The 16,795-nt window shown below is 41.7% G+C and overlaps 1 protein-coding gene and 5 non-coding genes across 5 annotated transcripts; 3 read left to right on the top strand and 3 right to left on the bottom strand.

Moving 5' to 3' along the window:
* The window catches only part of LOC138242764 (zinc finger protein 271-like), a 1,399,044-nt gene that overhangs the window by 695,141 nt on the left and 687,108 nt on the right, over nucleotides 1-16,795 (bottom strand).
* trnat-cgu (transfer RNA threonine (anticodon CGU)) lies at nucleotides 2,880-2,951 on the bottom strand. The gene has a single exon. It is a non-coding gene; the product is annotated as a tRNA-Thr (tRNA).
* Nucleotides 12,571-12,741, top strand: LOC138243546 (U1 spliceosomal RNA). Its single transcript, XR_011192201.1, has one exon. It is a non-coding gene; the product is annotated as a U1 spliceosomal RNA (small nuclear RNA).
* On the bottom strand, nucleotides 13,838-14,002 carry LOC138243563 (U1 spliceosomal RNA). Its single transcript, XR_011192218.1, has one exon. It is a non-coding gene; the product is annotated as a U1 spliceosomal RNA (small nuclear RNA).
* On the top strand, nucleotides 15,508-15,626 carry LOC138245435 (5S ribosomal RNA). The gene has a single exon (XR_011194045.1). It is a non-coding gene; the product is annotated as a 5S ribosomal RNA (ribosomal RNA).
* LOC138244735 (5S ribosomal RNA) lies at nucleotides 16,164-16,282 on the top strand. Its single transcript, XR_011193350.1, has one exon. It is a non-coding gene; the product is annotated as a 5S ribosomal RNA (ribosomal RNA).

Here is a 16,795-nt window from a genome sequence, read left to right as displayed (position 1 = left end):
TGCCTTTGTAAGCATTTGTTTAAAAAAGTAGTTCACAATACGATAAAAACACAGAAAGCACAAACTTAATAATACAACAATACAAAATCAATACCAAATCATAAAGCCAATTAAGTAGCTATCCTTTGAAAACAGAGAACACCTTTATATCTACAAAAAACTTGACATTTGTATGTATTTTTTAATTAAAAAGCAGACAGTGTAGTCCCTTAATTCAAAGATCAGATCTTGACCAAAACAAGACAATCAGACGTGAGGTGAATTCAGAACAGGAGCCTCTGCTTCGTCGTTTATTGAGCTTTTGTTCAACGCATGAATGAAACAGATTCACTATTTTAACTCTTTGATTAAACAAAGTACACAAAAGGTGCCATCCTTTGAGCCGGAATTGAACCAGCAACCTAAGGATTCCCTGCTATTACCCACTACAGTCCTCCACTTTACTAACTGATCTATCAAAGGGATGTCAAGATGTCAGGAGCTGCTCTCTGTCACATACTGCCCAATGTAGTGAAATGTTCTGGGTGATTTAAATCCCAGATTGACATAGTTTCCAACTCGTTTCCTTTTTTTTAATTTGAATTTAAGCCGCGAACCAGCATTCTCTGTATAAACTTGCAGGGATATTAAATGTTTGATGGGGTATCAATTATTCAGAAATTGACTCCTTTTTTTTCTTGGGGGATCATATTAAACATTTCATTTGGATCTACAAGAGGATCACCATGAGGAACAAAACTAAGTTTCATTCTGTGTTTATTAGAATCTGTATCACAGCTAATGCATGTAAAGCCTTTAGTATGCGACAGTGAGAGTTCAGTTATGCCGGAGAACTGAAATTTAGTAAATCCATATTTAAATAGATTGCAAATCTTCAAAGTGTTTTGTCACTGCAAATATTATTACAGGGGTTTACCAGCTGCCGCACGTGCTTGTTTTGGGATTATTTCCAATAAGTATCCCATTAGTAGTTGTGTGTCCTTACTGGTATCTTTTAAACATTCGATTATATACAAACGGGACAGAGACAAAGTAATAATCCCATTTTAAGGTGTCTTGCATTTTAATTTACTGAACAGATAAATTGAAATGCTCTGATTCAGAGCCCCTGCAGTTCGTGCTAATTAGAACCACAACAATGCTCCTGAGTCCTGGGCACTACACTGAGCACACGTTCAGCTGGGCTCTGACTTTGTTAAGCACGACTTCTTGTTGCAGTTGAGCTCAGAGCTAGATATGATCTCCATATTCTACCGCAATAAGTAGTCTGAAACTTAGTAAATAGTACACAGTTTTTAACTGAAGTCAGGTTGTTAAAAAATTAAACCAGCACCCTGTCACCGAAACTTACCCCGGTCTTCCGCGCGACAAGCGGGGGTACTCAACACTGTACTAACAAGGAGCGGTTGTCCGCAGTTGAGCGTGAGCTCTGATTACTGTCAGCAGACATTTCTTCATTTCCAATGACGTTTTCTTCTGCTCTCAGCTTTTTACCGGTCATAAATGCTCAAGAAGTAATTCATTTGAGTTTGAAGTCTGTCTCTGTTACCTTCGGTCCTGATAAAGAAAAGCCGTGCGTTGGAGACTCCCTCTCTGAAGAAGTTTGCCGTCACCCTGCAAGAAAAGAGAGCCATCATTCACCGAAACAGCCACTAAGACAAATAACATTAAACACGTGAAATGCGAGATGTTGTGGAAATGTTTTCTACTTAGAGATTCTGTCGTTTCTACTCTAACGAGAGAGGCTCTTTGTCGGAAGTACGATTTGAACAAACGTCTCCAGGGGAAACTGCGACCTCAATGCAACACCTTAGACCACCAGGCATCCTGTCTGTGGCTCTTATGTTGCATTATATGTTTTATTTATTTCTACTTGTTGATAGGAAAAAAAGTGAAATCGTGTAATTTGGGAAATGTATTTTTTTCATGGGGAAAACTAGCCTGAGCAAATGTAAAGTTAAGAGCAGCGCTCAATAAAAACCATCAAAGCCGAAAGCGCTTCTTATGCGGATCAGTATATTCCGATGCCGGTGGTTCTGCAGAAGAAATAAGAAAAGCCGAACTCAAAGCACTGTGTTGCCATTACGGGTACTTTGGCTGCAGCTGCTTTAAGATCTACTCAGCGGGCACAGAAAGTTGTATGAGGTCAGACAGGTTTGCGCTGTCTAAATAACAGTGTGCGAATTTAAACTTATTTAAATAAGATTATTTACAATGTAATACATGCTCCAAAAGCGTTAATACTGCACTGGCTGCTATTTGAAACACCTTTAGAAATGACGCGTAATAGAGATTGATGCGGCTGGCTTTTATGCTTCACAATACATTGCAATCAGGAAAATAAACCAATTATAAATATGCAATACAACGTCTTTGAGTTCGGCTATTTTTATTTCTTCTGCAGAACAACTGGTATGGGAATGTACTGATCTGCATAATTCGCGCTTTCGGTTTCTGATCGTTTTTATTGAGCGCTGCTCTGAACTTTACATTTGCTTGTGCTAGTTTTCCACATGAAAAAAAAGAGATTTCCCTAATTACACGATTTCACTTTTTTTCTTATCAACGAGTAGAAATAAATAAATTACATATAATTCAATATAAAAGCCACAGGCGAGTTGGCTGGGGGTCTAAGGCGTTGCGTTCAGGTCACAGTTTCCCCTCGGGTTTTTTGTTCGAATCCCACTTCTGAAAAAAAGGTTTTCTCGTTTTTCTCTTTGAAAAGACAATCAAGTTCTTAACAAATTTCATATATTAGACTTCCGCAATACGTTCTGGCTTTAACAGGAAACTGTGCGCTTCCACAGAAAGAGTAACAAGAGGAGACGTTTCCATGTTACTTGTAGACTTAGATAAAGGAACGTGGCGGTGAATGAAAGAGGCACAGACGGGATTCGGACCCGCGATCTTCGGTTTACGAGACCGACGCCTTACCACTTGGCCACCGTGCCGTCGCTGGGAGCGGGGTCAGCTTACTATATGTTGAATCAACCCTAGTAATTTTACTGTTGTAATAGAGGAACAAGAGGCGCAGTCGGTAGAGCTTGCGACCCTTAAGTTCAAAATCGTTGATTCATGGGTTGTTTGTGTCCTTTCTGATCCCTCTAATCTTTTAGTAGGACAGTGCAAGCAGGACGTGATAGGGTACAGTGACTCCCAATGTCATATGAGCTTTGTGTAATTTAGCTTTCTTAACGCTATGGGGCTCGATTCAAATATCGCTGTGAAAGGTTTTTTCTAGATTGAGGGTGATCTGCTCCCGAGTAATTATAAACACCTGAGCGTTTACTGTTTACTGTTGTGTTACTGTGATAAAGGAACACCGCACTTTATCAAAATACTGCTGCTTCCTAATTTTACATAATGGTATTTAGACCGGGGAGAGTGACTGCATTCCAAGAGGCTAAAAGTTGATTTCACAAAGCCCCCATTTAATAAAATACATTAGAAACCGCAAGGAAAACAGTATGTTTTAATAAGTCTTCTCCTGGTTTTATATTATTATAGTCTTTCACATTTGAATGCATACCTTACCGAAAATCTTACCTAGATTACAGGCAACACAAACAGTTCTTAATGCACAAAGTCTATTTATAGTTGACTTTCTGCTAATCACATCTAATAGTTCATGAATCTTCCTGCCCATCATGTGTCTGCTAAGCAGTTTCTCCATTTTCCTCCTCCTGTCATTGTCAGCAAGCACATCAAGATGGGAAAATGTAACAGGGAAAAAGAGTAGCTGGTAGGAGTGGGATTTGAACCAAAACCTCGATCTAGAGACAAGAATACCCATGAGAGCTAGAAAAACAGAAGTCCTTAAGCAGGGTGCGTTAGAACACTCAACCATCCTGACAAGCAACTGGTAGGAGTGGGATTTGAACCCACACCTCGATCTGGAGACAAGAATACCCGTGAGAGCTAGAAAAACACAAGTCTTTGATCATGGTGCTTTGGTGGTGGTGGAGGGGAGTCCCCATTACCTGTAAAGCGCTTTGAATGGTGCTTTAGAACACTCAACCATCCTGACAAGTGATGGATGAATGGAGGTGTATTGAATACACCAGTAGTTCACCAACCTGAGTTGCTTTGCTGGAGAAGTGCCATGTTACATGTTGTAAACGTCAAACGTACAAACGTGTTGTACTTTCCAACCTTTGAGTAATATTTTCCAGAGCTAGGGCGCAGTTGTCTTCACAATCTGGATTATCTCAAAAGCAATGATGTCTGTGTAAAACAGATTTTATTTTCGGGAACCGACGTTGTATTGCATATTTCTAATTGATTTGTTTTCATTATTGTAATGTATAGTGGAGCATAAAAAAACATCTGCAAAAATCTCTATTACGCGTCTTTGGCATTTCAAATAGTAGCGAGAGCGAGGATCAAACCCCCCTCTTGGCGATAGTTGCCTCACGCTCTGAACAACCAAGTCCTGCTTATTCCCGCTGTGGGTCGTGGATGGTGTGTTTTGGTATTTACTCGAAATTACGGAGGATACATGGGACTGCATTTACCTGATAACATACCATGATCTCTAGTACCTAATGAGCTTTGATAATTCAGCTTGCTTATCGCTTTGGGCTCAATTCAAAAGTTGCAGTGAAAGCAGGAGCTGAGCAGGATTCTGTTTAAATGGAGCCAGATCTGTTCACAAGCGGGGAAACACTTCAGCGTTTACTAATTGAAGACCACAATCCGCTAAAACACCCCTGTTTCTTAGACTAAAAGAAGCTAAAAGCATTTTTGAACATGGGTTATATTGTAAATACTGTTATTAAAAAGCTTATTCGCATACTGTCGGTTATTTAGACGGTGCAAAACAGGCTGCCCTTATAAAACTTTCTGTGCCCGTTTTGACCAAGGAGAAAGTATTTTCTGATGGAGCGCTATGCGAAAAGATTTAATTAGCTTTACCCCTGCCAATGATTCAGCATGAAGAAGTAAAAGTTTCAAAGGGAAAAGCAGCTCGCTAACACAGCCAATATTAAATGTACTTGCCGGCACACTATCACGTGCATTGGCTCAGAAGTGATCTCGGCAATGTTCCCAAAGTAAAGCTGAAAGTGCCAAAGAGCATTTCTGTTGAGAAAACTGCCTTGATGTTAAGCTTAGAAAGCCTGTCTTTTAGATGTTCTATCTCTAAACACCTTGTGCAGCCTCCCAACAGACTAACAAATATTTTTTTTGAGAAATGGGCACACACCCGGAAGACAATAACGTTTATCTACATTCGAGTATGTGAATAACAATTTAACAGAAAAAAGTTTGTAAATGAGATTTTGCAAAAATTCAATAAATCGTCTATAAACAGTAAGAAATTATTAAGAAAGTAAGATATTGTTTTATTTTAGAAACTTTAAGACAATGAAGAGAGTTTACAGGTCATCCTTCGCTTTTGCTCTTTCAACTTAAGCGTTCAGGATCCAAGCCCATGTGCGGATGGTTGTATTTCTTAAAGTAACTTGTAATCATCAAAAGTTGTTGTGTAGTCCTTCAGTTCTTTCTCGAGTTGTACCATGGATATTTTATACGATCAATACTTTTCATGATCATTTGCATTTTCCGTTTCAAACGGAAAAAGTTCAAAGTGTCCTTATAACTGTGCTCCACATCTACACGAGAGCGCTTGTAAGAGTACAGGACATGCAATGAGGAGTTTGTGCAGCTTTCAGCTTAGTGCGGAGTCCAGAGGAAGGACTCACTCGCTGAATGATCTCTCAAGAAATTCAAAGGGTGTTTTCTGCAAAAGCCATGACAAGTGTGAAGAACAGAACGAAATGTTTTGAAGTTACATTTAAAACAGGAGAGAACACTGTAGCACTTCGAGTGTGTCTAAATTTAATTGTGTAAACCTAGCTGTCTATAAACACAGACAAGGAGTTCTCACACAACAGAAGATTGCGATGTGAGCACAGTAATATGAAACACTTGGAGATGCCAGGGATTGAACACAGGACCTCATACATGCAAAGCATGCACTCTACCATTGAGCAACATCCCCAACAGAACAGCTTGTGGAACTGACTTAGAGATGTGCAGATGCTCACTGACCACAATCCACCACTCACGAAGAATGTCTGCAGTTTCCCACTTTCGCGTTTCCTCTAATACAGAGTAAATTCATGGGAATGAAGAAATAAGGAAGGAAAAATAGTCACATCTAAGCTTCCAGAGACTGGTTAAAAATGAATCAGTTATTTTTATATCCAGTCACATGGACGATGGCCCAGTGGGCAAAAGACGTATAATATACGTCTATTAAACGCATACCTTAGACGTCTAAATGTGGTCCGCAATTCGTCTAGAATGAAATTCTAATATATGTCTATTGTTATACGTCTATGATAAGGTGTTCATTATACATAAATGGTTGGAGTTCTATTATACGGATAAATTTAGAGCACTATTATACATATATGATTGGAGTTCAGGATAACTTTAGAGGACTATTATACGTATATGGTTAGAGGTCTATTATACGGATAACTTTAGAGGTCTATTATACGTATATGGTTAGAAGTCTATTATACGGATAATTTTAGAGGACTATTATACGTATATGGGTAGAGGCCTATTATACATTACAATACAGATTTTAAAATGTACAACTTCTATATTTCCAAGAAAAAAAATATTACAATGAAAGTTAAGACGATTTTTGTCCACCATTTGCAAACCCTGTCTAATTGTCCTAACAGTTAGAACCAGAAACCTATTATTTTCAGTGTCCAGATCTCCTGGCCCCCTGCCTTGCATATGCATTCTTCAAGTAACACATTGTGTGTTCCTTTATTTCTTTAAAGGTAGGGTGGGACTTCAGCACCGCAGCTAGGAGAAAATTATATAATATCACTACCCAAATAAATGATGATTAATATCTTCTTTAGTATAATCTCAAAAATGAACCATTAAGGTTAACTAAGCTCAAAGCTATAATAAACGTATAAAATTTGGCTTGCATCATAGCAGTTGAGCAATAAAGTCTGTCCTAATTAAAGAGTACCCAAAGTTTGAAAGTACAACATAGAATAAGAATAATTAGAGAAACGGCAAAACGATTTTGTGTCATCTTCCCCTTCACACTATTTTTATGTGCCATTTTTTGCTTATTAACGTACTATTTTAATCAAAATAATATTAAGTAAGATCTGTATGTATTCAGATAGTATTATTATTATTATTTATACTTACTCGTCAAAAGAGGATTGCTGAGATATTTGCGGATTTCTTCTACGATTGAAAAACGTGTCCAAAATGGTGACCAACGAATACTAGCAATGCATTGTGGTATATAACCGGAAAATATACCACAACGTATGCGTTTATTAATGTTGTCGATATTATGGTTGAAATTTAACATTGATAATACATCGCAGCTATGTGCCCCCTACTATGAGCTGATGTGCAATTTTAACGCATGCAGTTAGTAAGGAAACGGTCACTGTTGTAAGGTATTATATATAATGACATTATGGAATAGGATGGGGACAGGCCTGGTGTCACGGGGGGAGGGAGGAGTGTCGCCCCTTCAGTTTTGGGCAAAAGGATTTACTTAACTTGTAATAAAAAAATAGTTGTACTTTGTCAATGGCCAAACATTAATTTATTTACACGTGTAAAATAAATATAGTACATATAGTAATAAATATAGAAAATACAGTAATAAATATAGTAAATTAATTAATTACTACGTAAATAATTTACTTCGTACACTGTGCAGATGGCTGTATACTCCTAGTTGCAGCACCCACGATATATACAGTAAAAAGCCTCAGGCACTGTGTTAGATGTGTTTTCGACGTTATATATGCGTTTATTAATGTTGTCGATTTTACGGTTGCAATTAGATGTTGATAATACGTCGCAGCGACGTATACACAGATGCAGCCATTCAAAATGGGTGGGGTATTTCGTGGTATACCCCGGTGGGCGTGTCACATTAAAACGCAGTATCATGCAGTATCACGCAGTGTATCGCGTCATTTGAGGTCATGCTGGAACCTCTCATGTACAGCATTTGAGCTTGGACAAAAGTTGGACAAAAGTACACAACCTACCTTTATCAGAAATATTTATGCATCAAAGCCTTTACCGAAGATATTACTAATAGTATTAATAATGAATGACTTTGGACAAGCTGTAAACTCAAAGTATTATGCTGGTCCACATTCTTTCTAACCGTCATTTTAAACGAAAATACTTTTAGTTTTTTCTTTGACAAACACCACAGCATTTCGTGGATAATTTCTTAAGCACATTTGTACAAGCACTTGGAATCTGTCCAAGCCCTACTTTGTCAGGCATTTTCTTTTACTGCAACGGACATAAAAACTCCCTTGCTTTTAACAGAGCGTTTCATAATTTCTAACTACGAAAATTATTTAAACTGCAACACTTATCATTCAACCAGGGCTCAAAATATCACAAGGATCCTCAAGAGCACATCAAAGACTGTATTAAAAGATACTTGTATCAGATACATGAGAATCCAGGCTTTTTTTCTCAACACTTTCTTTTCCGTATACCAGATATTATGGAACTACTTCAGAAGGCTGTCAGAATGAATAAAAACATTTCATTAATAACGCGTTTGCGTTTGTCTGGGTGCTGAAAAAGTAAAAAACAATTACTTTTTGACAATGAAGAACTGTGTGTGTGTCTCTCTCTCTGCTGGCGTTTGTAATCCTTTTTATTTTTAAATACATTTTAGCAAAGTAATGTACCATAAAAGTATTGTGAGACATATTTGGGTTAACATGTTCAGTGTTCAGTGTGTGGTAATTTGTTTGGTGCAAGTGAAGTTTTATTTAAAATCTGACCCAGGGAAAAGTGTGGTGTGGACGGCTGAGGAGAGAATGCAGGCTCGCGCTGTGTCCGTTATTCTTTTTGTCTTTTTGAGCCAGTGAAAGCTCTGTTGTCCTTCACATGAATGCCTGAGTCATTGTACCGAACCCAGGATTTTACAGTATTTTTTTCTTTAAAATACCAATAACAGCAACATACAGTTTACATAATATGTTGATGTTCCAAAATTAATATAGTTTATGACCTTTATGACCTTTGTTATGCTCTTCGTTAATGTCTAAGCCGGAACACATCATTATATCTCATTTTGTATTTCTTTAAAAAAAAAATAGTTTGCCCAGCCTAACAGTAATGTTGTTATTGTTTTTATCCTGTAAAGCGCTTTGAGGAGCCACCTTTAAAGGCGCCATATACAATAAAGTTCATTATTATTACTATTGTTAATTTGCTGGACAGAGAGGTGAACATTATTACGCAGAAGACAAAGATAGCGATTTACGTTGCATTGTGCATTGTGCTGCTATAATACAGTTTTAAATAATTAAAAGTCTAAACACTATCAGCTTTATTTATGGGTTTTAAATAAAGGCGATTTAAACGCGATTTAAATCAATATAAATGTTTATATTGCAATGCATAGGTGACTATTCATTGTTATTAAAATGACTTAAATTCGATCATGTTGTGATATTTAGAAATATAAATTTGTTTGGTGCGAGTGAAGTTTTATTTAATCTCTGACCCAGGGAAATGTTTTATTTTTTCAAAGAAATGTGATATATAGTATATTCGACGAATCACTGCCCACTGGGTGTGCGGACCTTTTCTTATTTACCTTGTGCAATCGTGTTTCATAAAATGTAATTGTATTATAGCATGAACCCCTGGCGATTTTCTTGATACGTTATATGTGCTCTTGTTTGTATTGTATGTATTTTTGTTGTACAAATAAAAAGTAAAAAGCACAATTTTCCGGATGCAGCTGCTGTAAAAAAAATGAGATCAAGGGTGCTGTACGCAGAGGTCTGAAGCCTGCTCCAAAGAAAAACTTTATGTTAAAGAAGTCGAGATCTCGCCATGAGAGGGGAAGCATCTCAGAAAAAGCAGGTGCAGTCGGTTCCACAGTCATAACGCCACGAAGTTGGACGAAAAGAGCAAGAGCCACCCGGCTTCCTCCAGGCAAGTAATGAGACAAAGAGACAAGGCACAGCGGGTAGTGTGGCTGAGCAGTCTAAGGTGCTGGCTTAAGGCTCCAGGTTCTTTGGGGGCATGGGTTCAACATTTGTCTTTCATCTTTCGCAAGCTGTATAGATTTCTTTAAAAACAAGTTGTTGCAGAAAGGAAACGAACACTTGCATTCACGTAAATTAAAAGGCATGGGATTTGCCTATAACGATAAACTCTGTACAGTAAGACATGAAGAAAGGCACCGCTGGGAATCGGACCCAGGATCTCCTGTTTACTAGACAGGTGCTTTAGCCAGCTAAGCCAATTAAGCTAAATCTGTTCCACAGATGTGCAGTGTGCCTTTCCTCTTGTCGTATTCAAGAGTACTGACTGCGTGAGCTCCTCACTGTGTGTCCTGTACTCTACTGTGAATTCATTTAGATCATCTACGTGGAGTACAGTGACAAGATCGCCTGGAATATTTTCACTGAGTAAGTCATTGAAGAAAACAGAAGATGTCAGAGTGGCCTCATCAACAATCCACTCAGGCAGCGCTCCTCTGTAAAGTGCCGTTCGTTCACATCGATTGGCTTTTTTTTTGCCTTCATTCGTGCAAGTAGTACAGGCAGACGCCCCTATTCTGCCGTGACCCAGATTCGAACCGAGGTTGTTGTGACCACAACGCAAAGTACTGACCACTATACGATCATGGCAAGTTACCAAAACACACGCTGGGGGTGGAAAAGGCTGTGCTTTCTCGTGTGACAGGAGTCACCTGCTCCTGCTTTCCAAAAGATCAGCACCATGTACGAAAGAGCCGCATTAAAACCACTCAAACGTGCAAAATGTGCGAGAAGAGGGGGCTCTTGTTTCCACCTGAAGACTTCTCGCATGTGAGACGAACTGATCATTGCTGCAGCTCAGAAACCTGCAGGAGGTGGGAGGGGTACTCTCGTAGACAGTGCTGACCTTCCGCAAGAGGATTTATACTCTCCAAGATGATATTTGCACTTTCTGGAGAGGAGATTTTCTCCACTTCAGTAGCCCGATTTTGTCGATTGCGTGGAGAGGGCTGTAGAATGTGGCACCGCCTTTCCTGCTCTGTCCATGAAAAGCGTGCTGGTCTCTGGAGAATGAGCAAGGTCCATCAGCGCACTCCAATAAAGGCACTGGAAGCTGCTGAATCGCATTGGCGAAGCTCAACACTGGGCCACTGGGCACAGCTTCCCACCGTTTCCGTAGTGTTGTGGTTATCACGTTTGCCTCACACGCGACAGGTCCCTGGTTCAAAACCAAGCAGAAACAAACGGGCTCCTTTTGTCGCCATGCATACTGTTTGGGGATTCGCCTAGCGCTGTGATTGAACAGACCCACTCACCTCTTAGTGTGCACAGTGCATGTCGCAGCGCTTCCTGCTTTCACTTCAATGCGCGTCCTGATGTACCCCGGTCTCCCGCGTGACAGGTGGGGATAATCACCACTATACTAACGAGGAAGACATCGCTCTCTCCGACCCCCGGCATCATATCCCGACCCACCATGCTGGAAGCCGACGCGTGCTGTGATTCCTTTATGGAGCAGAAATGAAAACCGAGGAGCCGAGAGATCATTTCAGCATTTCGCATGTGAATGGAAAACACAAACGACCAACTTGGAATGACTTGCTTTTGACGCTTTTCAAAGCATTCTTTGTGCATCAAACAGACCCACTCACCTCTTAATGTGGAGGGATCTGCACAGTGCATGTTTCCTGCTTTCACTTCAATGCGCGTCCTGATATTGATTTTTTTTCGTGTGCCATGCAGAGGCTCTGAAAGCGAGAGCAATGAAAAGGTGCACGGCGCTTTGAAAGAAACGGAGGTAAAGACGTCTCTATACATGGATGACGTCACCCTCCTCCTCTCTGACAATGCCTCAATTAGCAGAGCACTGCAGTGTTGTGATCAGTTCTCTTTGGCTTCCTCTGCAAAAATTAACAAATCTAAGAGTGAGATTTTTTATCAGAACTGGAGGGAGCCAAAAGAAGGACATGATCTCAGGCTGCAAGAGAAGAGAATTAAGGTCCTGGGGGTGTATTTTGGAGAAGAGATAGGAACAGTAAATTGGCAGAACAAATTGCCAATCTTAAACAAAAAACTGATGCAATGGAAGGACCGAGACCTCACCATGACAGGGAAGGTGCTGGTCATCAAAGCCGAGCTCTTGCCTGTCTTGAATTTTCTGGCTTCTACCTTCCCAATCCAACACCGTGTTGCGGCGGCGCTGAGGAGATTGATGTTTCAATTTCTATGGGGTGGGAAGCAGGAAAGACTCAGAAGGGAAATAATGTACAGGCCGCTACCCTCAGGGGGGAAGTCTGTCCCAGATACTGCTACGAAGCTACGAAGCAGAAAATCTGTGGGAAATAGAGAGCATAGGTCAATATCTCAAGAAACTGTGAAAAACATTATCATGTTTAAGTAAAGAATGTGATTTGAACCAGAAAAAAAGAAATTGTTGCTATTTAACTGGTACCGTGTCAAAATGTAATGAGATGTGATCATATATACTGTTTTAAGTATGTATATTAATGTAAAGCTTTCTAATTTGTGATGTCCTGTATTTTTTTTGTGAAAAGAAAATAAAGTTCATAAAAATCGAAATCGGTTCACCCAGGGTGAGGCTCGGCCATTGCACTCCGGCTGTGCTGACCCCTGCGAATTCCCCAAATGTGGGAATCTCGACTGCATAATTTCTGGTAGTGGGGGACTGCGTTCGCGCTCTCCCCTGATGTGCTTGGTCCAATATCGGATACGGAAGAGTTACGACACCATGAGCTGCGATACGATCCCAGTTCGAAGGGAGTCGATTCCACTGCTGGTTCTCGGTTTCTTTTAGTTAGAGGTCCGGAGAAGCATTTCAAGCTCGTTGCACTACTCCTTCCGGACATTCATTCCCTTTTCAAAGTCAGTCGTTTTGCTGTAGTCTGCATTATTTAGGCTGATTATCGAGGTTAGCCTTTATTTGGTCATGGGGGCCTCGGTACTGTATGCTAATTCTCAAGACAGTTTCACCCGTTTTCTGATTGCTAGGTTCTGTACCAGTGCAGACATGTCAAACAGTGAATGGCTGTACCTCTATTGTATCCCTGCTCAATTAATGAAATCAGTAATAAATGAGAGTGCCGTTTCCTACACAGCAGGGTTGGGCCTGGTTAATACTTGGATGGGAGACTTCCTGGGAATACCAGGTGCTGCAAGCTTTTGCTCTCTCGGCCAGCAGGGGTCGCCGTTGGTGCCGTAGGCTTTGGGAGGAAAACCTGGAGGATGGAAAGGTGATCTATAGCCTCATCTCTAGAGATGTTTTGTTGCTATGGCATGTGTGTGACCCATATAGAAAAAAAAAACGTTTGTAAAACGAATATCGAAGCTGCCTCTAAATCTGCAAATGAAGATGAGTCGATAAACTACTTGTTTATCGTATAACTATACATATATTCATTTATTACTGATTTCATTCATTGAGCACGGATACAATAGAGGTACAGCCATTCACTGTTTGACATGTCTGCACTGGTACAGAACCTAGCAATCAGAAAACGGGTGAAACTGTCTTGAGAATTAGCATACAGTACCGAGGTCCCCATGACCAAATAAAGGCTAACCTCGATAATCAGCCTAAATAATGCAGACAACAGCAAAACGACTGACTTTGAAAAGGGAATGAATGTCCGGAAGGAGTAGTGTAACCAGCTTGAAATGCTTCTCCGGACCTCTAACTAAAAGAAACCGGGAACCAGCAGTGGCATCGACTCCTTTCGAACTGGGATCCTATCGCAGCACGTGGTGTCGTAACTCTTCCGTATCCGATATTGGACCAAGCACATCAGGGGAGAGCGCGAACGCAGTCCCCCACTACCAGAAATAATTCAGTCGAGATTCCCACATTTGGGGAATTCGCAGGGGTCAGCACAGCCGGAGTGCAATGGCCGAGCCTCGCCCTGGGTGAATCGATTTTTTAAGAACTTTATTTTCTTTTCACAAAAAAATACAGGACATCACAAATTAGAAAGCTTTACATTAATATACATACTTAAAACAGTATATATGATCACATCTCATTACATTTTGACACGGTACCAGTTACATAGCAACAATTTCTTTTTTTCTGGTGTAAATCACATTCTTTACTTAAACATGATAATGTTTTTCACAGTTTCTTGAGATATTGACCTATGCTCTCTATTTCCCACAGATTTTCTGCTTCCTCCCTCCCTTCTCTCCACAGATCTCTGAGGTAATAGTTCTCTTGGGTGATGAACAGGGCCAGGATACCTGCTGCCTTGACTGGGACCTCGATGCCTTTGAACAGCCCCATGTTCCTCACTCTCCACAGGGCGTCTTTCCCACTGTTCACCACGGCCCAGATCCTGTCAAACACGTCAGGAGGAAGTTTGACAGGAGAGATGCCGTTGTAGCGGCAATGCTTGTTAATAAGACAGAATTAAGCGGTGGTATGCTGTCCTAAATGAGGCCCCATCTCACCTTCCATCTCTGTGGTGCAGCCACAGAGAAAGTATTCATGCAGGCTGATTTAAGATGTTTTCTTTTGATAAGGGACAGCTCCCAGATGGGGATGCACTTAGCTAAGCCTGGCTATCATGATCAATGGTCATCCATTGGCGCCTATCTGTCTAGGGAGTGCCAAATGGACATCTGGACTGCATTCCTAAGTGTCAAGAGTAAGTGACTCATATCTCACCTTGATCAACCAATCAGGGACTGGCAGGGCGTGGTAATACCACGTGGGTCTCCAATGCCTGCCAAACTCTCAACCAATCAGCACACATCTGTGTCTTGGTCAAAAAGTGAGCGCAAGCTCAGATCGGGGCTCTCCTTGGCCATTGTCGCACATCCTCAGAGACAATCATGTGACAACTGCTGTTGTCTGCAAAGGGACTTGGACTTTGTTATAAGCGCAAGGCCGAGGATCCCGTACGTACTCAGAATTCAGAAAGCTTTTAAGCGCAGGAGGCGCCCTATCCCCGCTCGCTCGCTCATTCCCCTGTTCACACGTGCACTGCGGCTTGTCCGTCTGTTTATTTGTCAGCTTTGGCGAGACACGGGTGCTTGTGTATTAGCGTGAGCGTTTTTTATTCTGATCAGGAACAGTTTTACAAGTCCGCAAAGGATCGAGGAAAGGTTTATCGCCAGCTGAAAAGAGACACAGCGCTTCGGCTGTGGAGACTTGTTCGGCTGGCGTTCAGAGAGTCGCGTTTTTCAGAATTGTATTGAGATCATTTTCCACAGAGCTCAGATGTCAAAGCACAGCAGCAGCTCTCCACAGCGATCCTCTATAGCGCCCTTTCTCCCGCTGCTCCGTCCTCATTGGAAGGAAGCAAGAGTGAAAGGCTGAAGTGAAATAGAGCAGGGACGAAGGCAGTGAAGAGAGAGAACGTGGGAAGAAGAGAAAAACGCAAGGGAAAAAAAGCAGCGTCGTAAAAGAGGTGACGGAGCTGTCCTCTCAATAAGAAGGGTGCCAGCGAGCCTTGCTCTCGTTTACGGCCACACCCCCTTGAGCACGCCTGATCTCGTCTGATCTCGGAAGCTAAACAGGGATGGGCCTGGTTAGTACTTGGATGGGAGACCGCCTGGGAATTCCAGGTGCTGTAAGCTTTTAAGCGCAGGAGGCGCCCTATCCCCGCTCGCTCGCTCATTCCCCTGTTCACACGTGCAGTGCGGCTTGTCCGTCTGTTTATTTGTCAGCTTTGGCGAGACACGGGTGCTTGTGTATTAGCGTGAGCGTTTTTTATTCTGATCAGGAACAGTTTTACAAGTCCGCAAAGGATCGAGGAAAGGTTTATCGCCAGCTGAAAAGAGACACAGCGCTTCGGCTGTGGAGACTTGTTCGGCTGGCGTTCGGAGAGTCGCGTTTTTCAGAATTGTATTGAGATCGTTTTCCACAGAGCTCAGATGTCAAAGCACAGCAGCAGCTCTCCACAGCGATCCTCTATAGCGCCCTTTCTCCCGCTGCTCCGTCCTCATTGGAAGGAAGCAAGAGTGAAAGGCTGAAGTGAAATAGAGCGGGGACGAAGGCAGTGAAGAGAGAGAACGTGGGAAGAAGAGAAAAACGCAAGGGAAAAAAAGCAGCGTCGTAAAAGAGGTGACGGAGCTGTCCTCTCAATAAGAAGGGTGCCAGCGAGCCTTGCTCTCGTTTACGGCCACACCCCCTTGAGCACACCTGATCTCGTCTGATCTCGGAAGCTAAACAGGGATGGGCCTGGTTAGTACTTGGATGGGAGACCGCCTGGGAATTCCAGGTGCTGTAAGCTTTTAAGCGCAGGAGGCGCCCTATCCCCGCTCGCTCGCTCATTCCCCTGTTCACACGTGCAGTGCGGCTTGTCCGTCTGTTTATTTGTCAGCTTTGGCGAGACACGGGTGCTTGTGTATTAGCGTGAGCGTTTTTTATTCTGATCAGGAACAGTTTTACAAGTCCGCAAAGGATCGAGGAAAGGTTTATCGCCAGCTGAAAAGAGACACAGCGCTTCGGCTGTGGAGACTTGTTCGGCTGGCGTTCGGAGAGTCGCGTTTTTCAGAATTGTATTGAGATCGTTTTCCACAGAGCTCAGATGTCAAAGCACAGCAGCAGCTCTCCACAGCGATCCTCTATAGCGCCCTTTCTCCCGCAGCTCCGTCCTCATTGGAAGGAAGCAAGAGTGAAAGGCTGAAGTGAAATAGAGCGGGGACGAAGGCAGTGAAGAGAGAGAACGTGGGAAGAAGAGAAAAACGCAAGGGAAAAAAAGCAGCTTCGTAAAAGAGGTGACGGAGCTGTCCTCTCAATAAGA

The sequence above is a fragment of the Lepisosteus oculatus genome, chromosome 14 (genome assembly GCF_040954835.1).
Source record: "Lepisosteus oculatus isolate fLepOcu1 chromosome 14, fLepOcu1.hap2, whole genome shotgun sequence".
Lineage (NCBI taxonomy): Eukaryota > Metazoa > Chordata > Actinopteri > Semionotiformes > Lepisosteidae > Lepisosteus > Lepisosteus oculatus.
The sequence above is the reverse complement of the archived record's forward strand: the minus strand, read 5'-3'. Positions and strand labels throughout refer to the sequence as shown.